Source organism: Amblyomma maculatum, chromosome 6 (assembly GCF_055883805.1).
Source record: "Amblyomma maculatum isolate TAMU_Amacu chromosome 6, ASM5588380v1, whole genome shotgun sequence".
NCBI lineage: Eukaryota > Metazoa > Arthropoda > Arachnida > Ixodida > Ixodidae > Amblyomma > Amblyomma maculatum.
Window position 1 is genome coordinate 177,151,104 of NC_139349.1, and position 22,818 is coordinate 177,173,921.

Sequence of the window (22,818 nt, forward strand, 5' to 3'; positions counted from 1 at the left end):
TTCTGGGGCGCCGTGTCGCAAGAGAATTTGTTCGACAAAAATTTGGCGACTGCTGCAGCGCTGCCATTGGGTGGTGCTTTTGCTTCGGCGTAACGGGTAAGGCAGTAAGTGGCCGTAGTGATCCACTTGTTACCCATAGACGAAGATGGAAAGGGGCCGAGAAGATCAATCCCAATTTGTTGAAAGGGCGGGGTTGGGGGCGGATTCGAGTTTAGCAGTCCTGCTGGTCTGATCGGCGGCATCTTGCGTCGTTGGCACTCTCGACACATCTTCACGTGTTGGTCAACTTCGGCAGTCAGTGGAGGCCAGTAGTACATCTCCTGGATTCGACGCAACGTGCGTGCACACCCAAGATGGCCTGCAGTGGGCTGATCGTGCAACGCCTGCAGAACTTCCTGCCTGAAGTTTTTAGGCACAAAAAGAAGCTGCGCGGTCCTGTGCGGTGCGAAGTTCTTCACGAGGAGGCTATTGCTTAACGCGAACGATGATAAATGTCACCTCAACACACCAGGAAGGGAAGCGGTCTTTAATTTGAAGTAATCGGCTAGTGCTTTCAGCTCAGGGTCTGATCGCTGTCGTTCTGCAAAACTAGTGGCGTTTACCGGTCCCAAAATGGCGTCTTCGTCGTCTTCTTTCGCCGGCGCATCAACGGGACTCGTGACAAGCAGTCTGCATCGGAGTGTTTGCGGCCTAACTTCTAGATGACTGTGATGTCAAATTCTCGAAGACTTAGCTCCATCGAGCAAGGCAGCCAGAGGGGTCTTTCAAGTTTGCCAATCAGCAGAGCGCGTGGGGATCACTTACCACTTTGAATGGTCGACTAAGTACGGGCGGAACTTTGAAGCGGCCCAGAGGATCGCAAGGCACTCCTTCTCAGTGGTCGAGTAATAGGCTTCGGATTTCGAGAGGGACCTGCCAGCGTCGGCGATTACTTTCTCTTGTCCGACATTATTCTTAATGAGAACGGCACCTAGGCCCAGACTGCTCGCGTCGGTATGTATCTCATTCTCCGCGTTCTCTCGAAGTCGTCTAGCACAGGAATGGACTGTAGGCGGCGCTTAAGTTCCTCGAAGGCTTCCGCTTGCGGTGCTTCCCATAAAAAATGACACGTCTGCCTTTGTCAGCTGCGTCAAAGGTTCAGCGAGGAGCGAAAAGTTCTTAACGAATCATCGGTAATATGCGCACAGTCCGAGGAATCGGCGCACAGCTTTCTCGTCAACTGGCTGTGGATACTATGCGATTGCAGCTGCTTTCTGTGTGTCGGGGTGAACTCCCTCCTTGCTGACGATACTACCAAGAAACCTCTCGTTGTAGGCGAAATGACACATCTCTGCTTTCAACCTTAAACCTGAGGACTTGATTGTGTCATGTACTGTTCGAAACCTTCTCAGATGGTCTTCAAAGTTTGACGAGAACACAACATCGTCGTCCAAGTATACCAGACAAATCGGCCACTTTAAGTCTGCTAGGACAGTGTCCATTACCCTTTGAAACGTGGCTGGTGCGGAGCACAAAAAAATGGCATTACCTTGAATTCGAACAGGCCGTCCAGTGTTATGAACGCAGTCTTCTCGTCGTCTCTTTCGTCGACCTCAATTTGGCAGTACCCGCTCTTGAGGTCCATCGACGAGAAGTACTTCGCGTTAGAGAGCTGGTCCAGCGTGTCATATATGCGGGGAAGAGGGTAGAAATCCTTCTTAGTTATGCCATTGCAGCGGCGGAAATCAACGCAGAAACAAAGTGTGCCGTCTTTTTTCTTCACCAAAATCGACTGGTGCCGTCCACAGGCTGTTGGATGGCTTAATCACGTATCACGCAGCATGCCCTCAACTTGATCGCGTATGGCCTGGCGTTCTCGCGGCGATACATAGTAGGGGATTTCACGTAGCGGTCGAGTGTTTTCGTCCGTGATGATGCGATGGTTTGCCAATGGAGTTTGCCGCACCTTCGACTCTGAAGCAAAACCCTCGCTATAGTTTTCGAGAAGAATGCGAATCCGGTCTTGTCTGGCTTGGGGAAGCGCTAGGATAATGTCGAAATTGGCCTGCTTGGCTCGGTTGGGTACATCATCTTCAAGTTGGCTGGGGAGGGCGACGACTCTGCGGGTGTCCGCTAGATCCTCAAGAAAAGCAATCGCCATGCCCTTGTTCAAGTGCCGGTATTCGTCGGCGAAGTTCCTGACGAGCACATGAGAGTGTCCATGACGGAAATGAACGATGCCTCTTCCGATGCCAAGTACTCTATCAAGTAACAACTCAGTGTTTCCTTTAACAAACCCTTCCAGGATTTCGACTTCTGTTGCAACTACATGGACGATGACACTTGATCGGGGCGGCACGGTCGATTCTCCGTCGAGGACGTTGAGAGCGACGTGATGCGTCGAAGTTCTCGTAGCCGGTATGGCTTTGTCGGTCGAGAGCTTGATGAGTTTGGATCGGAGGTCGATGATCGCTCGATGGTTTTTCAGAAAATATATGCCCAGAATCACATTGCAGGAACAGTGCTGTGCGGCGACGACGCTGGTAGAGTAGGTACGTCCATTTACTGTAACAATTGCGGTGCATCGCTCTGACAGCGTAATAAGGTTACCACCAGCGGTGCGGATTAGCGGGCCGTCCCATGTGTCCGTTACTTTCTTGAGCTGGCCGGCGAAAGCTCCATTGATGACAGAATAGTCGACACCAGTGTCCACTAGGGCGGTAACCGTGCGTCCGTCGACAGAACCCTCAATGACGCTTGTTCGCGTCCAAGTAATGCACGTTGGCTTCGGTGTTCGATCTCTGCTTCGTCTCGTGCTGAGGTCGCTGCCGAAGCACCCCGTCGTAACATCGCTGGGTGGCGGTGTCAAAGTCTGGTCGTGGTCTCGCCGACGTTGTCGTCTTTCGCATCGGCGATTTAATGGCTGCGTCGTCGTCACTCATCGTCCTCGAAGGAGGATCTTCCCGTTTTTGCCGTGAAGCAGCCTCACCTCCAATGGTTGCTCTATTTTGTTTCCCCTGCGCGTGCTTGGGGACCTTCCGTGCACACTCTCATCGTAGTTATGGCCTGGCGACGCAAAGCGGGCCCTGTTCGACGATGGGGACCTTAACCGACGATTTGGTGGCGCAATCTCACGGCTACGCAAATAGTTGTCAACTTTTTGCGGTCGTTCACATGGTCGTGGTTGTGGAGCGCCGATTGCAAATCCGCGGAGACCGATTCGTCGATACGGGCAGTAGCGCAGAATGTGGTCGGCCTCACCGCAGCGGAAGCATAATGCCCGGTTATTCGCTGTCCTCTAGGCGTCGTTTTTCCTGGGGTTTGGGGGTCGTTGGTAGGCTTGGCGGGTGGGGCCTAAGGGGCGGCTTTCAGGAACAGGATGACAGCGGTGAGGGCTTGGAAAGTCATCACGTCGGGGCGCAAGGCGACGTAATGCAGAAGCGTAGTTCATCGCTGTTGCCTCTTTTGTTGGAACTGTCACAGCTGCCGCTTGAGAAACGCCCAGCGCCTGCTGGACTTCTTCACGGACGGCGTCCGCGAGCGTCACCACCTGGCTTTGCTGCGATGATGGCAGCAATCGGTGGAGCTCCTCTCGGACGATCTCCCGGATGAGGTCCCAAAGGTTCTCTTCGCTTGCAAATACGCTGGGGCAGTAGCATGAGTAGTCCGGTTGTAGTGGTCGCTCACAGTGGCGCATCCGGGAATCCAATGTCTTCTCGATGTTCGATGCTTCGCATTCAAATTCGTCCGCAGTTTTCGGTGGGTTCCGACAAGTCCTGCAAAAAGCGACTCTTTACCGCGTCGCAATAAAAATTACAGTCTCCCACCTTCGGTCATGTTAGGGTCGGAGCGGCGAAACAGGCGCTTCATCTTCTTTACATAGACAAGGACTGGCTCGTTTGGTAGTTTGATTAGAGGAGGGCCTGAGCTCTTTCATTTCGGATAGAACATACAAAGGCCATCAAAAAGTCTGCTTTGAATATCCCTCAATCCTTTAAAGAAGTCTCGTGATTTTTGAACCAAACTCGGGCATGTCCTTGAAGAACAAAGTAGACTTGCCTCAGTTTCGCAGCGTCGTTCCAGCCGTTGAATTCTGCCGCATGGTTGAAAAGGTCCATCCAGTCATCCGCATCTTCACTGGGCAGTCCTTAAAAGATGGGGGGCTCCCAGGGCTGCACGAACACGACTAGTGCTGTTGACTGGGTCATTTCCAAAGTTGATACCTGCCCCAGTTGAACGGGGTGAGACAGCAGACCGTGTTCAGGTTGTAGGCCTTGGAGTCGGCGGCTGGCTGGGTGACCTGTAGGCTTGTCCCCCAGGGCGACAGGAACAAAGTTGGGGTCTTCGTTTGAAGAATCAAAGACAGCACCTCCATCAGATGTCACGTAGTGGTGATAAGGCCGTAGACACCAAAAGATCATACATGCTTGATGGTACTAAAATTAATTCTTTATTGGGCTGACTTGCGCCCGCAAAAGAACTAAATAACTCAGCGGCGGCGATAGCAAAGAGAAGTTTATTTGGTACCTTGAACGTACATTTGAAACCACAGACGATCGTGGGTGCGATGTTTATGCAGTAGTCAATAATACACGCTATTCACTGTGCTCAAACAAAGGGTAATAATAACCACAGCCAAAGCTGTCCGTATGGCCTCTCTTCTCTTAAGGGAAATAAAACTCAGACGTACATCAAGGTGTGGAAACTATCCCCCAAAAGAAAAGGAAGTTTGACAGGGCGACCGATTACGTCACATAAAGGCGCAATATAAGCTTGAATACTGCATTTACTCAAGACCTCGGCTACAAGCTTAAGAAAGGGGGTAAGGGGATACGAGGCTCGCGGGCTAGTACAGCAAGGCCGGCATCATCAGCCTGTTGTCACCTACAACAAAGAAGCGCGTATGCCAAAGCCGCAGAAACCGCGCCTCACCATCTCTTTCTAGCTGATCAGACAAGTACTTCCAGATGACGAGGCGCAGATTCCGCAACGCTGGGTACATTGCGCGAGCAGGAGTCCGACGTACCTCAGCGAGGCAGCGACGCCGCTACAGTACATACATGGTGGCGGCGAGAACTAAACGTGGAAAAAGGCCACGCTGGCGTCTTGTGCCAGGGCCTACGTGAACTCTAAACATGCGCTGCACGAGGCGCCACATCGTGAGTGCAACAACACATTCAAAGAAAATATGCTGCAACGTTTCTACGCCACCACAATTGGCGCATCTATCGTTGGGTGCCACGCCCCACCTGGAGAGGCGCTGGCGCGTGGGAAGAACCCCCCAGCGCCTGTTCCACTCAAAATCTACAACTTCATTGGGAATTCGGCCTGTCGCCAATGCCCGCCATTTGGAGAAGGTTGTCATCCGGACTTCATCCGGTGTAAGGCGTGCACATGCGATTTGTTCGCTAATCTGAATGGGTGGCGTGTCTGTAAGGTTCGCATCAGATAAATCGACGCCTAACGCCTCTTTCATTCCCGCGACGGCTCGATAGAAAGAGGACGGCCTCTCCGCTTGAGGGCCTGCATGCCTTCTAGGGCTGAAAGCCCGACGTGCCGTGCTTAACCAGTAGAAGAGTAGTGAGCGTCCTGGGTAAGGCTCCCTTGTGAGAAGGGAATCCACTAACCTCACTGCCAGCACCCGCGACACAGTAGGGATGCACGGCAATCCAAGCCCCCCCCCCGGTTTGTCGGCAGTGTTAACAAGTGACGGGCAACCAACGCAGTCTGGCTCTCCCACACAAAGGCGCCTACAAGAGACGCGAGGCGGCCCGCTGTACGGCGCGGAATTATTGCGACGCGTGCCACATAAAAAGCGAAAGCGCACACACGAGTTTTCACAACCGCGGCTTTTGCCTTAGTGACAGGCTTAAAAGTGCGGCCTCCGAAAGAGCGCGTGTTGCTCGCAACACAACCTCTTCCCAAGTACGGAAAGAAACTCCACTTGTTTCGAACAATATCCCCAACACACGGACTGCGGCCACAAAGTTCACCGCCACAGGCAGTGGATCTCTGAAAGACCCAAAACGCAGTGCCTGGCTTTTACTAGGGTTGAGCTGTGCACCTGACAGAAGAGCGTATTGGTCAAAGGTGGATAGGAAGACTCGGAAGCTCTCGCTGTCCCGAACAAAAACACAGATATCATACGCATACGCGGAAACCACTAGCGTTTCCTGTCCCACCATTGCGAAGCCCCGAATTCGTTTGTCGGCGACTACTTTACGCAGAAAAGGATCCAGAGCAAGCACGAAAAGGGCCGGTGAGAGCGGCCACCCTTGTCTTACCCCTCGTGTTAACGCAAAACTGCGTGCGATGGTGCCATTGAGGACGAGTTGGCTGGTTAAACCATTATATACTGATCTTATGAGTCGTACAAATTCAGTCGGTAAGCCAAAGCAACTAAGCACATTAAAGAGATAGCTGTGATCTACGTTATCAAAAGCCTTCGCCTGGTCTAAAGCAACGAAAATACCACTGACATTTTTGGCATTTGAGTAAGCGAATACATCTCTCGTTAACGTAAGGGAGGCAAACACCGACCTACCAGGTACCGCGCAGGACTGGTAAGGGCTTACCAGGTCCTCTAAGTAGGCTCGCAGCCTTCTGACAAGTAGAGTGGCAATTAGTTTATAATCAGTGTTCAGGAGGGTAACTGGTCGCCAAGACGCTGGGCTTGATGGTGTCAAGCCATCCTTTAGGAGCAAGACGATGCGCCCAGCGTTAAACGAGGGTGGTTTCGTGCCATTTGAAAGAAAGCCGTTTACAAGCTTAAGAAGCAAACCTCCGATGATGTCGAAAAAGGTGGTGTAAAAACCTGCCACTATCCCATCTGGACCAGGCGCAGTTGACTGATTCATGGCCCCTAAAGCGTCGCGCACCTCCTCCATAGTAGCTGGAGATGTAAGTGCCACGCGTGCCTCTTCAGGAACCTGAGGGAGGGGCCCGCAGAAGGAGCTGGCAGCTTCTTAATAGCCTTCGCGTTGGTCGACGCCCTGGGAAGAAAACAGGGCAGCAAAATGGCCGCAAAATATGCGCTGGATATCGGCTTCATCTGAAGAGGGAGTACCATCTTCCAAGATTACTTCATCGACTTGCGGTGGCCGAACATTAGACTGACCTTGCGAGCGCGCGTAACCAATGTCAGCTGTGTCAACAAGGGGAATGCGTGAACCTGCTGCCATACGTGATGAGCGGGAGCTGTTCTCATGGGTGCGATGATACCGAGTGCGCAGTGTGTCAAGATACTCTCTCATTGCGAAAGTTAACTCGCCGCCATCGCATACAATCCGCATACGTCTGAGGACGTCGTTAAGCGCCGTAGTAACACGGACGCGCCGCGCTTTCCCCGTGAGCACGAGAACGTCTCGCCATCGTGACTTGAGGGTATCCCAGCCTGTGGGAGTCAAGTCAGTCACATCCGCTACCAATGCCCGCAGTTCCGCGCGATTCGTAGTAATGCACTCATCATCATGCAGTATGGATGCGTCCATTCGCCACATTAGTGGGCTGTTGGAGCGTCCAGGCGCCCTTTGTAGAGTGACCATTACTGGGAGATGGTCGCTAATATTTCCGACCGCTGCAGGAAAGGGCAGCACCTCACACTCAAGCAAATTGGCCAGCAGGGTAGAGGGGACATAAACTCGGTCTAGCCGGCTAGCACTCCGACCCCTAGTGCGCGTTGCCACAAAATTGCCCCCATGTCGTGCGACCCATGTGTCCTGAAGGCACAGGGAGCGGACAAGCTTCCCCAGTTCTTTTGCATGACAATGTGACGCGCCCTGTCCGGGCCCCCTGATGTCGCGCCATCAGTCCAAAACACAAGTCTCCAAGCAGGACGTGTGGAACATCATCCAAAAAATGTGGTGCAATGGTTTTGAAAAACTCGTTCGTCAAACTACGCGTGATTGGCGCGTAAACGTTGACGAAACGAGTTCTCCGGCCATCCAAAAAAACGTCCACCGCAATCAAGCGACCGTCGAGACTGAATGTGCAGTGAGCACTCGATCTGAATGCAGGGTTAAGAAAAACGACACCCACGCCGCAAAACCGCGAATCCGTCAAAGAAAAAAAGGCATCAACATTAAAATAAGAACGAAAGGAAATGACATCTGCAGGTGTACGGAAATTGCATTCCTGCAAAAATAAAGCATCAACTTGATACAAACGTGCAAGGTGTAGCACTTGCCGCTGCTTATCGGGATTACGGAACCCTTGCACGTTAAAAGTAAGAAAGCGAAACCTAGCCATCATAACAAATGAGTGAATGAAACCAAAACAGCAAAGAAACGCAGCTGGAGAACAAACAAAACGACGAAGAACTCACGATATAGTTCTGCGAACCAAGTTAGCGAGTGCACCCTGCGTCGGCGCCATGGAAAGGCATGACGCTGTCCCACAGGTCCCCGCTGAGGTTCCGGCTGTTAGCTCGACGACGACGTGGCAGCGGCGATACACGAACTATAGGCGGCGAAAACGTCCCTTCAGAGCGAGTGGCTATGGAGGAAAGCACACAGTCACACTCGAACCAACACACACTGCACCGCACGCACCGTCCATCGTTCACCACTGGCGCCGGCGAAGCCGTAGCACCGATAAGATAGCAGTGGCTGGTGTGGAGCGCCAAGGTAACGGCGCTTCGGCCACCACAAAGCTGGAAAGGATGAGGTTGGCCGTCACGGCCTGTCACCTTGAAGAGTGGCGCCACAGCGCTCACGTCTCGGAAAACGAGACATCCATCGGTGCGTCGTTCTCAGCGGTCTTCGGCTTCTTTTTTGGAGCCGAGGGCGTCGTCGCGCTTTCTCCACCATCCGATGCCGAGTGCTGGCGCTTTGTTTCGTCAGCGCCATCCAGAAGCACTGTTTTCCGCACACTTGTGCGTTTTGTCTTGGGAGCACTTGCGCCTAACGCGCGCAACGATCCGGGCAGGAGACTAGGTGTTCTGGGAAGCTGGGATTCATGACTGTAGTCTTCCGACTGGGCATGCACGGTAGCTCCAGGGGAGGGGAAAGCCGCCGACTCCGAATAGGCCTCGGGCAGAGCGCTCTCCTTCGTAATGGGTGTGTTCAGAGCCGCACCCTCGTATGTCGGTGTGGCGGGAAGGTGCGACGCGTCCGAGTCAGTCACTGACGAGAAGGACACACGCGACGACTCGTCGTCGGACATAACTTCCGAGCTCCTGACGTCGGATTCCGGCGACTGGGTGGCGGTGGACGCCCTGTCCAGTTCGCCCTCAGAATGTGTAGTGGGGGTTTTACTGGACACTACCGAGGGCTCATTGAGGACTGTCACGGCGGCGCTTCCACCTTGGTGCGCCATGGTATCCAGGCGTAGCAGCGGCCGCATACGAGCGCAGCATCACGCAGTCCTTGGTCACGTGGTTACCGCCGCACCGTTTACACGCTGCTTGGCACGCCTCTGTCTCGTGGCCGTACGTGGATAAGCGGCCACAACGTGCCGCGGTGCAGGAAGCACCAAAATGGCCCTCTGCGCCGCACTTGGAGCACACTCACTTCATCCCGCGATACTCCAGCATCGCACGGTGCCCAGCGACAGTGATGAAGTTGGGTGGTGCCCGGAGCATGTCTAGCTTTACCAGCCTCGCTCCGTTACGCACATGACTCTTTCCCTTGAAAATAGGCTCGGTAACAGCGCGGACCTTGCCGTACGGACTCAGAGCGGCGGCGAGGGAGTCGTCGCTCACTGATGGGGGTAGACGTAACACAGTCACGTAAACCACTGGAGCAGCCATCTGAACCAGTGGTACTTGCTTTCCAGTGATGAGGATTGTGCCCGCCGCTACCATCTTAGTTGCTTGAGCTATCGACGAGACGGCAGCTAGGAACTTTGTTCCGCCGAGGTGCTGCAGGTACTGCAGGCCCCCGACACCGACGACCGCCTCGAGTGCATCAATTAGGTCGTCCGCCGGAGCAGGCTCCGATAGGGTGAACTGAAAGCATTGCACTTTCGTAGGTCGCTGGACTGGAGGCGGCAGGTTCATGGCTGCCCTAGCCCCGGACACCACAGCTGGAAGCGTGGCGCCTGGGCTCTGTATCTGGCACCGGGGACTCCGAGGACGAGTTGGATCCGGGGGCCGCCGGAGTAGGCGTCACTGAAGGCAGTTCGACGACGGCAATAGCAACGTGCTCGTCGATCGTCGAACAAAGAGTGCCCGTTGTACTCGTCAACGCTCAATTTAAAGGCTGGTCAGAACAATATAGATAACGTCGCAAACTGCTACTAGCACAACCTGGAATCTTGTAAAAACATACGCGAGTGATCGAAATTGTGCTGATAGCGCCTGTGCCGCTTGTCATGTGTCTGCGTTATCGAATATCTGAAACATTGTCTGTCTGTGACGTCACTGGTCACATGAGTGCTTGCTATATAAAGATGCTGTTTGCGTGAAATAAAGGGTTGTTATCGTGCCGGGATCGGGGCCAGTCTCAGTTCCTTCCTGCCCCCTGCCCGGCCGCGCTCGGCGTCTGGCAAGGGACCAAACGCGACATGGTGTCAGAAATGGGATCCTCTGGCTTTTGAGGGGCGTTGTCTTAACTTCGTCAACGGGCGACATGTCAGAGGACAACGCAGTGAAGCCCTCGCACGGTATGTTCGCGGCTCCAGCTCCGCCAAGGTTTGACTTCGACCGGACGTCCGAATGGCCTTCTTGGATCCAACTCTTTGATGACTACCGCTTCGCCTCGGGCCTAAATGAGCGAAATGAAGAATCGCAGGTCCGGACTCCGTACGATGGGCAGGCAAGCAAGAGAAATCTTCTCTACTTTGTCATTACCCGAAGAAGAACAGAAGCAATACGAAGTCGTCAAAAATAAGTTCGACGAGCACTTCGTCGCCGCAAGGAACCTTATTTATGAGAGCGCGTGCTTTCACCGTCGCACTCAAGAACCTGAAGAGGCAGTAGAACAATTCTTTACCGCGTTGCACACGATGGCGGACCGGTGCGACTACAAGAAAAAAAACGCATGATTCGCGACAGGTTCGTGGTCGGCCTCAGGGATGCTAAGCTCTCTGATTCGCTTCAAATGGATGCGAATTTGACTCTCGCCAGCGCTTTGGCAAAAGCGCGTTCAAAGGAGACCGTCCAATGACAGCAGCTGCAACTGCGAGAAACCGGCGACGAACCCTTGGTAACGGCGACCGGGAATCTTGACGCGGTTAGCAAAAGAGGGTAGCTCAGAAAGTATTCTTCAGGACAGCACTCGGACAGCTCGTCAAAGAGCTGTTCATCTGGAATAGAAGGTCCGCGACCCAGAGTCCAGTCCCACCGACCAGGCACCCCTGGGTCATGCCCCAACTGCGGTCAAGGAGCGCACCCCAGAGCCTCGTGCCCGGCAAAAGCAGCCAAATGCAACTACTGCGGCATTTCCGGACACTTCGCAGCTGTATGTCGAAAAAAGGCTGCACGTGACGGGAAGAGGGTACAACTTTTTTCTCTCCATATGGACAAGGGGGCGTACTTCGTTGGCGCGGTGAACGGGGAGTACTCTAATTCTCGGTATGTCAGTTCAGTTCAGTCGTTCAGTCGTGTCCGACTCTTCGTGACCCTATGGACCATGTCACGTCATGCTTTCCGGTCTCTTACTATCTTCCTAACATCACATAACTTCATCTGCAGTGCCTCGAGGATGCCATCTAACTATCGCGTTCGCTGCCTACCTCTTCTCAGGCGACCCTCAACCTTTCCCAACATCAAATCCTTCTCCAGCGACTCCTCTCTTCTCATCAGATGACCAAATTAGCTGAGCTTTAACTTTAGAATTTGGCCCTCCAATGACCAGTCATAGTTTATGGTCGACAATATCGACTGATTTGACCTTCTGGCAGTCCAAGGAACTCTCAAGAGTCTTCGTCAGCACCACAATTCAAACGCGTCAATTCTTCGGCGGCCAGCCTTTTTCACAGTCTCTCTCGCATCCATACATCACAACTGGAAAGACCATAGCACGAGTTATACGGATTGGTTGGCAGAGTAATGTCTCTGCTCTTTACTATGTGGTCAAGGCTAACCATTGCTCTCTTTCCAAGAAGCAGGCGCCTCCTAATTTCATGGCTGCAGTCTCCTTCCTGCAGTCTCGGTATGTACAGGTCGTCATTAAAGGCACTCCGGTGTTCGCTGAAGTCAATTCCGGTTCCGAAGTTTTTGTTGTGCCCTCAACGTTTCCCGGTTTACCTACCAGGCTAGAAAAGTGCAACCTAATCCTAACAGGCCCATCGAATGAGCCACTGAATGTTTTGGGAAAGTTTCATGCCACTATCCAGTGGAAACAAAACACTGTACAGCAAATCGTGTACGTAGTCTCACCATTACGCTTCGTACTTTTGGGTCTCCCAGCGCTTGAGGCTCTGGACGTTATTAAATTCGCAGACTCGGTCAGTAGCACAACAGCCGTCGAAGCTTCCAACCCGCAGCTTTTCAGTGGTAAGGAGCGATAAAAGGAGAATACAAAATTATGCTACAGCCGAACTCGACACCTTTGCAATTCATGTTGCGTGTCGCATAGCCTTATTCTTGCATGACCGAGTAAAGCAAGAGCTAGAGCGTATGGAGAAGATGGCGTGATCCGCAAAGTAGAAGAACCAATAGAATGGTGTGCAGGAATTGTGCCAGTACTCAAATCATCCGGAGCGGTTCGTATTTGCGTTGACTTGACTCAATTAACAAGACTGTACTTCGCGAGCGCTATGTCATGCCGACTGTGGATGATAGCCACGGTCTTTTAGGTGGTGCCTCTATGTTTTCGAAGTTGGACGCCAACTCTGGCTTCATTCAGATTAAGTTGTCGCCCGAAAGCCATTTGTTAAATACGTTCATGACGCCAGTTAGACGATACTGTTTTCAAAGACTGCCGTTTGGAATAACGTCGGCACCCGAGATCTTTCAGAAGAAAATGTCGCAGATACTTGAAGCAATCCCAGGCGTGATAAACCTGATGGATGATGTGCTCATTTTTAGCAACGACAAGGCTCAAAATGACGAGCGCCTGCGTCTCACTTTAGATCGTCTCGCCAGTAACGGTGTAACGCTAAACAAAGGAAAGTGTTCCTTTGTGGTAGCTGAGATAAAATTTCTTGGCTGTGTACTTAGTAAAGAAGGCATCAAGCCGGATCCTGAAAACGTTCGTGCCATCAAAGAACTGGCAACGACAGCTAACATGTCTGACGTTCGATGGGTGCTCGGTATGGCTAATCATCTGGCAAGATTCATACCAGCTTTGGCTTCAAAAACGGCGCCTTTACGTCACTTGCTTTTGAATGGTTCCGAATGTACGTGGGGACCAGCCGAAGAGCAAGCGCTGTCGTACGTCAAAGACGTTATCTCTTCGAAGTGCGTCATGGCTAACTATGATGTAAAGTACCCTACGATTCTTTCCGCTGACTCGTCATCATTCTGTCTGGGGGCCGTATTGATACAAGTTCAACCAAACAATGAAAAAAGACCTGCTGCATTTGCGTCACTCTCGTTGACGCCTGCCGAAACCAGATACTCTCAGATTGAGAAGGAAGCGTTGGCTATGACTTGGGCGGTAGAACGATTCGAAAGGTACATCAAAGGTCTTGAAATTTTGTTTGAAACCGACCACAAACCACTTGTAACGTTGTTGGGAAAATCACCTTTAGATGTTTTGCCTCCTCGTATTCAGCGCTTTCGAATGTGACTTATGCGGTTCAGCTTTACGGTTGTACAAGTCCCGGGTAAGAGCCTTGTAGGGCCACGCCCGAGGATAATCACTTGCAGGTGCGCGTCTCTGCATGGCGCCGCCACCTGCCTGTCTGCTTCTGGTATTGTAGAAGCGGTCCCCCTTCTGCTAGCCTGCCGCGGGTGGGGAGAGCCGGTCGGACCGTCGGCGCTGGATTTGCGGGACCGTTTTACCACGAAGGTCATTCATGGGAACATGCGTAGCGGAACGTGCTGCCGGGTGCTCGCATCTATGGCACCCTTCGTACTGGCCGGTAGCGAGCACCCAAATGACCCTTCGGCCTTTTGTTTTTACACTGGGACTTTGAGCAGTGCGAAAGGAAGTTTATCCTGTCTACAGATGCGACAAAAGAGCACCCGAAGAAGCATTCAGGAGTTGACTCGGGTATTGCGCTCAGAGCGGGCAAGCCAGAAGCTCCCCTTTAATCCGAGGCCAGGTCTGCGGAATGGCGGCTGGTTGATCTTTCCCTTTCCATGTCGTTGCTCGTAGTGGTAAACACGGGTGGCGCGGGCAGTGCACTCTGGAAAGGATTCAACCAGCAGCGGCAGCGTGGATGAGGCGTCGGTGTGCGGGAGACAAGTGAGAAGAAAGTCTCCCGAAAAGAGAGGGTTCGACACCCTCACTGGGGAAAGAGTTTCGCTGTGCTTTGTTTGTTGTAATTTGTATTGCTAGTGGGACCCTGGGTTAGAGGCTAAGGTCAACCCATGGGGCTGTACCCATCTAGCATATTTCCTTATTGGACAGTTGATGTGTGGGGCTGGCCTCTGAAAACGACCGCCCCCATTTCTTTGTTTTATGAAGGTATAAATGAGATGGTGATCCAAGAGAGTTGAGTCCAGTCTGAGCTGGGGCTCCATGCAGAGGCATGTGCGCGGCTGTTCTGCTTAGGCTCTAACCAGTTAGGTCGAAGAGTAAAGTAGCGCAGAGTTTTGTTTTTGTAAATCCATTTCATGTTCCAGTTTTACTCTGTATATATACATGTCATGCTGTAAATATATGCTCTACCATAATCACCTTCATGTACGCCTCCTGGTCTTCTCTACGCCGAACTACATACCAGGAAGGGTTTAAAGAACCTTCCGAAAAGGAACGAACGACATAAATTCTACTGGCGCAGCTCGACAGGGTTCGGCACGTCTCACCTACAAGGTCAAGCATCACACCGGCAACCACAGGCCATTCGACACGGAGCAGCGAGGAACCGTCAAGAGACGACTCTACCTCGGGTGCCGCCGACGCTGTTGGAGCGGACGCATCATACGGGCTCTGGGCGTCAGACAGCAAAAGATCTGCGCCGGGTGAGTGGGAGTTCTTTGCGTTTGTTGAAGCTGGCATGTTTGTTGGTTTGTGGCGCTTATGGTTGAGACGAGGAGAATGCTAGCTGCTAAAGAAAGCGAATCTAATCCTCAGAGGGAATCGAGGTCAAATCCTCAACAGGAGGAGCAATGCTAGAAGGCGGAGTAGAAATCGTAGTGACTATGGAGGGTGATTACAATGTGGAGAGCAGGTTACAGGCTGGCGACCAGGGACCAACATTGTCACTTGACGCGACAGGAGCCGAGACAGAGAGGATGGCTATTCGCCGTATGGAGTTAAAGATTGAAATGGAGCTACGATTGCGTGAAATTGAATCCCTAGAGCGAATAGCCTTAAAGCAAATGAAGCTTGGGCTGTCGAATGGTCGACTGTCACCGCTTGGGTCGGGACGGAGCGATGAGCGAGGTATAGGCCCAGATTCAATAACACAGTGTGCGAAAGTCCTTAAGGGCTATAAAATGCCATGTGATGCTGATGTGCCAGTATGGTTTGAGGATGTGGAGAAGCTGTTCGCTACATTCAGCGTGCAGTACAGTAGCCGAGTGCATTTAATTCTGCCGGCACTGACAGAGCGTGTCCGGTACTTGTTTCGTAACCTCGACGGAGCGGATTGTACGGAATATGAGGCCGTAAAAGGAGCGGTTCTAAGTCAACTGAAGCTAACCCGACTGAGTACCTTGAAAGATTTGAAAAAGCTGTGAAAAGGAAGGAGGAGACATGGGCTCAGTTTGTATCGCGCGTGAAAACGTACCTAGCATACTACATCCAGGCTAGAGAGGTGGACTCGAAAGAGGCGCTGACCGATCTAATGGTGTCCGATCGCATTAAGGCAGGTCTTAGCACGAAGGACTTTGAATATGTGCGCCTTCGCGAAGGAGAGAGTTGGCTGAAGCCTAAAGAGCTATCAAAGGCTCTACAAATCTTTGAGCACGCAAAAGGTAAAGGCCGGGCTACAAAGCAGGTTACGGTGCCAGTACAGCAAGCGAGTCAAAAACAGATTAATGCTGAAAACGCACAGTAAAATGTCACCTATGCCATGGACAGGGGCACATTGCTAGGAATTGCCCGCAAGCAACGGGAAATGAACCGCGCCAGAAACAAGAAAATGGGCACGGGCAGAGGGTGCAGAAGGTCGCGCTGGTCGATCAGACAGAGGTAAAAGAACCAGTGGTTAACCAAATTACGGGTTTAACTGCTAGAGTTGAAGTGCCGATGCAAAGTTCGAAGGGAGCCTCATCAAAATTTGAGTTTGTAGACTTGGTGTGTGGAGACGTTCGCACAGAGGCAGTTCTTGATACGGGTAGTGAAATAACCGTAATACGAGAGAGCATACTACCACAGGAGCTGAAGCAACCATCAGGGACAGTGAAGCTAATGTCTGCTTTCGGCAGCTCAATTCAGGCGAAGTTGGCGACGATTCCTATCAAAATATCTACGCCAGGAACCAGTTGCAAATAAAAAAATAGGCATAGTACGTGCCCTCACTGATGAGCTGACCGATGGGGTGAACTGTTTGTTGTCGTTAGAGGACTGGCAACTGCTAAATGAGACCGGTGAGGCGGCGTGCACAAATACCCGTACTGAAGTTGGTGGTCCGCCGGCTGCAGAAGTTGCAAACGCAAAAAATCAGAATTCTGCGGCACTAGTATGCGAAGTAGGCGGGGCACTGAACGTCGACTATCTACGAGAGGACGCTGATTCGAGTGAGAGAGAAGATGCAGTTTCGTTGTCTAGCCAGCTTGAAAGGTTTCGAACAGTGCAGGTCGGCAATGAGAGCTCAAGACATGTATGTGAGATTGTGCCTGGTTTTGCTAAAATACCTGGCCCACTGACGGCGCTGACAAAGCGAGGAGTCTCCAACTTGATCCCGCGGTCGGATTATGGCAGTGCGCATTAGAACAGCCGAAGGACTCACTCTGCAGAACAGTGGCGTTGAGCACTCTGCAACCTCCCGAGCCATACTGGCTGCTCACTGATGCGTCAGCAACGGTTGCTTGGACTTGTTTGGCACAGGCCACGGAAAAGTGCGATGAGAGGCCTATAGCGTTGGCAAGTCATCGTTTCGGCGCGGCTCACGCGAGGTGGTCGACCAGAGAGAGCGAGGCGTTCGCTATTATTTGCGCTCTAAAGAAACTCGATCACGGGCTCTTTGGCGCTGAGGCCAATGTCTTCTCTGACAACCACCTGATGACGTGCACTCCACACGGGGCTAAATTAGATACGTGGGCGCTGGCACTCCAGCGTGGCAACATAACGGTGAAACACAGAAAAGGCATCGGGAATGGAAATGCAGATGCGCTATCCATGGCTCCTCAGATTGACCTGAGACTCAGAACTAGCGATGCCACCATGCCAACCCAGACAAGCGTGAACTCAGCTGACGCTGGGTGCGGTGGGCTGTGTATGTGATATATCGGACACTTGGAAGAGGGTTCTCGCTGATATTCAGCTGGTGTCGTCAGTGTTGTGTTCGCGGACTTGCGAGCCGCGACGAACAATATGACTTCGTGTGTACGCATGTGTACATTAATGTGGACTCCCTGCAGAGTGATATTGCTGACTGCTTAGCAGACCTGGACAACAGCATGCACCAATGTTGTATTTTGTGATTTGCTTACTTCGGTGTATGTGTTTTTCTCTGAGTGTCGCGGTGACGTATAGACAGTGGCGCCCCAGCAGGAATGACATTGCTGCCGTGAAGGTAGTGCGGCCCTTGTGAGGAGTTAAGGCCCACCTCCAACGACATATTCTGGGCGTCGGCGCTGTTAGCGTATGCAGGAACCGGTTTGCACATGCGCGAGGTACGAGACGTACGGGACGCCAGCAAGCTCATGCGGAGAGCCGAGATCTGTCCGTGCTAGATTTCGGCGTCAGCGTTCACGCAGGCGCCTGAAGCTGCTCACCGACGTAGGTCTCTCATTGGCGCACGTCTAGGCGCCGTACACCAATGAGAGGACAGGGTGGCCGCGACACCCGGATTGGGAATTCTCGCTGGCGCGGCGTCTTCGCGTGCTTTTCTTTTTACTTTTTGTGTCATCGCTTCCCATCTTCGCACGTGGAAACGGCAACGAAAATAAACAACGAAGCGCTGATCGGCGCTGTAGAGAGGCGGCCATCGCTGTGGCTTGCCGGGCACGAGTCGCATAAGAACACATTGATAAAAGAAGCGCTCTGGAAGGAAGTCGCAGCGGAATTATTGCCAGGAGTGCCAACCGAAGGTAAGTTGATAAATAAGCATGACGAACTGCAGTGATTGAAATGTGTTCACAAACTGTCGTTTTTTAATCATGCAGAGGGCGTGATAATTGTGCAAAAGAGGTGGAAATTTCTTTGGGACAAGTTCCGCCGACTCTACAACGACTCACAGCACAGAAAAAAATGCGGCGCCGGCGCCGAATAAGTGGCCGACAACGACATTTCTTGACCATACTATAATTTGCTGCTATTCCTGAAGGGCACCATAGACAGCAGGCCGTAAGTTCACTGATAATTATTGATTTCCATATCGAGCTGTTCGCAAAAATTGTTAATTCTGCCTTGCCAACGCAATTTACACCTGCGTAGTGAAGCAAGCATAATCTGGCGAAATGCACGACTTTGCATACAAACGTGAGCACAAACATGTGCAGCCATGTTTAGAGCGCTGGAGCTATTGTATGCTGAGTAAAATGTAAAAATGTTTAAAAGCAGGTTCTGCTTTTCGTGGAGAGTTCGCGCGCGCCGACTGTACATATCGCGGCGATAGCTACACCGCGCACCGACCGCTCGCGCGGTGTATCTTTAGTTTTTTATTTTTCTTAAGACTTTGCCGTCAGGCATAACGAACAAAAATCTACATTGCGCGAGCGGCCGGTGCGCAGTACGTGTAGCTCATATGGCCGCAATAGTAGATCTGTGTGGCCTCAGTCGGCGCGCGAAAAGCAACGAGCGATGGTATGATGGCACCGATCGCTTAAGGCAGAAAAATGTATTGCAGGCAGAATCATACATTTATTTATGGCTTTCTATTTTTGGTTACTGTTTTCCAAGAACTTTTCCAATCAAATAAATTATGCAGTTTTTCAGGCTGGTTGCCTGTTAATGAAAATGGTTCTTCTGTTATACATATTTTGGTCGCATACATTCCTACTGATAATTAAGATCTGTAATTGTGCATATTTTAACTTGCTCAGGGTACTTTAGGCAAGCTTCACCATCACACTTGTCAGATGGTAGAAGCCAACTCTACTTGTGATCGCGTTATATTCGTGCAAAATGCGGTACTTCTTTCAAAATATTTCAACCTTTATTTCTTACTTTTGTTAGGCTCATGAACATGTTTTCGTCTTTCTTGTCACCATTTATTTTTATGGAAAAATACGTTATGTAGGACTACAAATATCAGTGTGATCAGCATTATAACAAAACACTAAGTGTAACCACAGCTTTATTGATGTTGTAATGGGAGGAATCCTCGTGGAAGACCTATATGTGTTTTGGTTTGCTAACTTGACCAGTTAAACTTGTCAGATTGAATTGTGCTCCTGGTTTATGCTTTTTTATGGAAATGGCAGATTCAGAAAACTTTCCTTCACTGCTCTCTGCTATTTGTGCCGAATTACTCAAGCTGGCCTTCAAAACAACAATGAAACTTGGAATAATTTATAATACTTGGGGTTGTTCGACATCACCTGATATTGCGCAGCACACACATGAGCATTCCATGCACTTTTTCCTCCCGTTAACATTGATTCTAGCACTCTTTCTGGATGCAGTTACGCTTGTCGAGCAGCAAAAAATGCATTATTGCAGAATTTACATTGGAAGAGTTTTCCACCACTTGTATTAGTCTCATGGTATTTAAACTAAATATTGACACTGTGGTGATAGTTAGGACCTGCATAGCTGTGCAGACTTGCATGTCGATCCGAATTTTCAAAAAGCTGTCATAAGACATAAAATTATACTGCTATTTTCTGTGAAAGCAGCATTGTTGTTTGAATGAGGCAGTAATCAGAAGTTTATTACTGCAAATGTAAAGAAATGATAGCATGGCACTGACATAAGTGCCTTCCCTGATATGTGTCACATCATAGGCCTTGCTGATCTGTCAAGCCAAACAGAAAGGCTGGAAATAGGCTCTATGACAGCATATAAGCTCAGCTAGTAACCAGAAGAGAGGAGTGGCAACAGTACAGTACTTTTTATTAGTAACTCAATGACTTAAGTTCGAAGGATGGGTAACCAGCTATAAAGCTTCCATTTATTACAGTTCCTAGAGTGCCATCAGAAAAATACCCAAAAGAATGAAAGACAAAGCACTGCACTGATGATATCAACACCTGTATTGAGCTAAAACTTAGGACACAGCAATGCACTGTGGAAAGAATAAACGAATAATATTAGTTTGTCATGTACTAAATTTGACTTTTGGGGATTGTGGAAAGGCATTCAATTTAATCCGTACAATGGCAGCCACAGAAGCATTACAAAGAAATGACATGGTTTTAAAAAGGTAAAAGGGTTTTGTTCACATATGAGAAACCCGTGCAAACTGGGTCATGAAGCAATATGAACTTAATAATGTGTATGAGTCAGTGAAGAAAAGATGCAAAAATGGCAAGGATATACAGGAAAACATATACAGAAAAACAGCGTACAGGATGGAAGTAAGTTCGGTGCAATGGTCCTAAGCGACCGGCAACGAGTGACTGGCAAAAGTTTGCGAGATGTACAGAAAACATTTTTACAAGCAATGACATGTACTAGTATGCAAGTTCATGTGTTATATACATGTTTTATGTTTGCTCTTCTGATATATGCAGGACTTCAGGCAACTACAAGCCTCGGCAAATGAGCAGAAGCTGGGTCCAGCAGCGCATCAACCTCGGTGTCTGAGGCGCACATAATGCTGAGCGCCAGTGTTGTTCTCGAGGCCAGTGTAGTGCTAGAGTGCAATGAAGGGCATCAACACAGCACCAACACTATAGAAGTTGAAGAAGCGGACCCTTTTGAAGACTGGGATTTCGATGCCTTGTCTCAGCATGCTTCTCCACAGCAGCACTCACCAGTGCGGGAGGTTCTTATGCCCCAGCCAGTGCCTACACAAGAAAAGAGGCATAAAAAACCCACAAATAAGGCTGACGATGCCTCGTTAGCCAGCCATGTTGGGAAACTTACAGACGCGCTCCACACAATAAGCAAAGAGCATGATGAATGCGACCTTTTCGCTCTATCTGTAGCGAAAAGACTAAAAAGGCTACCGGCGGCTGAGCAAACCCGCATGCAAATAAGGATGCTGGAACGTTTCCAGGACCTGTCCCAATAAAAGATGGGCATATTGATATGCATTCCCACATATGAGTGAATGAGTCTTGCTTAAACATTTAACTGACTTTTCATCTGATGCACAGAATATGAAAAAAGCACGAATAGCAGCTTTGTTTCTGAGAAAACAATCAATTATCTCTAGTGCATGTAGTACAAAGGCAGCACTAATAATGGCTAAAAGAATTACAGGTGTTTGAAGAAGCATCAGTTCAGTTCAGTCGTTCAGTCGTGTCCGACTCTTCGTGACACTATTGACCATGTCACGCCACGCTTTCCGGTCTCTCACTATCTTCCTAACATCACACAACTTCATCTGCAGTGCCTCGAGGATGCCATCTAGCCATCGCGTTCACTGCCTACCCCTTCTCCGGCGACCCTCAACCTTTCCCAACATCAAATCTTTCTCCAGCGACTCCTCTCTTCTCATCAGATGACCAAAGTAGCTGAGCTTTACCTTAGAATTTGACCCTCCAATGAGCAGTCAGGGTTTATGTTGAAGAAGCATACATGCAATTAAATCCCCAGACAAGCTTGCAGGAACGCCATGATACAAAACAACTGCCTAGGCAAGTAAAATGCTAAATATGCGTACACAGTTAAAATAGCTAGCCCCACTGTGCCCGTAACAGGAAACTTTATTCATGCTAAGGAGCAATGTTAATTTTCAAGAATAATTTCCTCCTTTTCTTGTAATAGACTTGGCATGAAAACAAAGAGCATACTTTCAATCAAGAAATCCCCATTGGATGGGAATTCTCATCCTGCCCATCTTTTTCATGCGGAGCATTGATTGCCTTTTTTTGCCATGCATGCATACAAACTTCATCAACACAAGGCTTTTCTGTCCTACTCAAAAATTTGGCCCTACTATGCTCATAGATTCCTGCTACTTCACTTCCTGTCAGCTTATTGGAATAGAGACAACACAATATTCAAGTGGAAAGGAAATACCCTTGCTACGATCAGGTTTGTGAAAAAGGAAAGATACATGAAGATTCAAGCACTTAAGCCTGGCAGGAACTTGTTATCTGGTTTAGAGAAAAGCCATAGCCTATAAGCTTTGCTTGCTGTACACGAAGCTATCCAACATTTTTGTCACAGAGAAATAGGTACTGCATATAGGGAACCTGCACTGCATAGGTAGCGCTGTAATTGTCCTGCAGCATGACTAAAAAATGCTGCTGTTAGCCACTTGGTTCACGCCTCAGAGGTATTTGCTCGTCCCACTAGGATATGTGTTACGGCGTGGCGATCGACACAGCAAATTTCATTGCAGGTTGCCTATAGCAAAAAAAAAAAGAAAAAGATATGCGGGCTTTTTTCTCCACGTCAGTAAGCATAATTCGACTAATCTTAAGGTGTTGGAGAGCCTCGCGTGAAATGGTATGTGCTTGGTGTGCAGTCTGCTGTGGATGGTCGAATTTTCACTAGAACCTCCAGCTTTTCCACTTACTGCTGGCTCCAGTAGTTGGTGTTGTCTGCTGTTAGCAATAATGCA

The 22,818-nt window shown here is 50.3% G+C and overlaps 1 pseudogene; it reads left to right on the forward strand.

The window, feature by feature from the left end:
- The first annotated feature begins 15,352 nt into the window (after positions 1–15,352).
- On the forward strand, positions 15,353–16,469 carry LOC146187472 (uncharacterized; annotated as a pseudogene).
- The last annotated feature ends 6,349 nt before the right edge of the window (positions 16,470–22,818 follow it).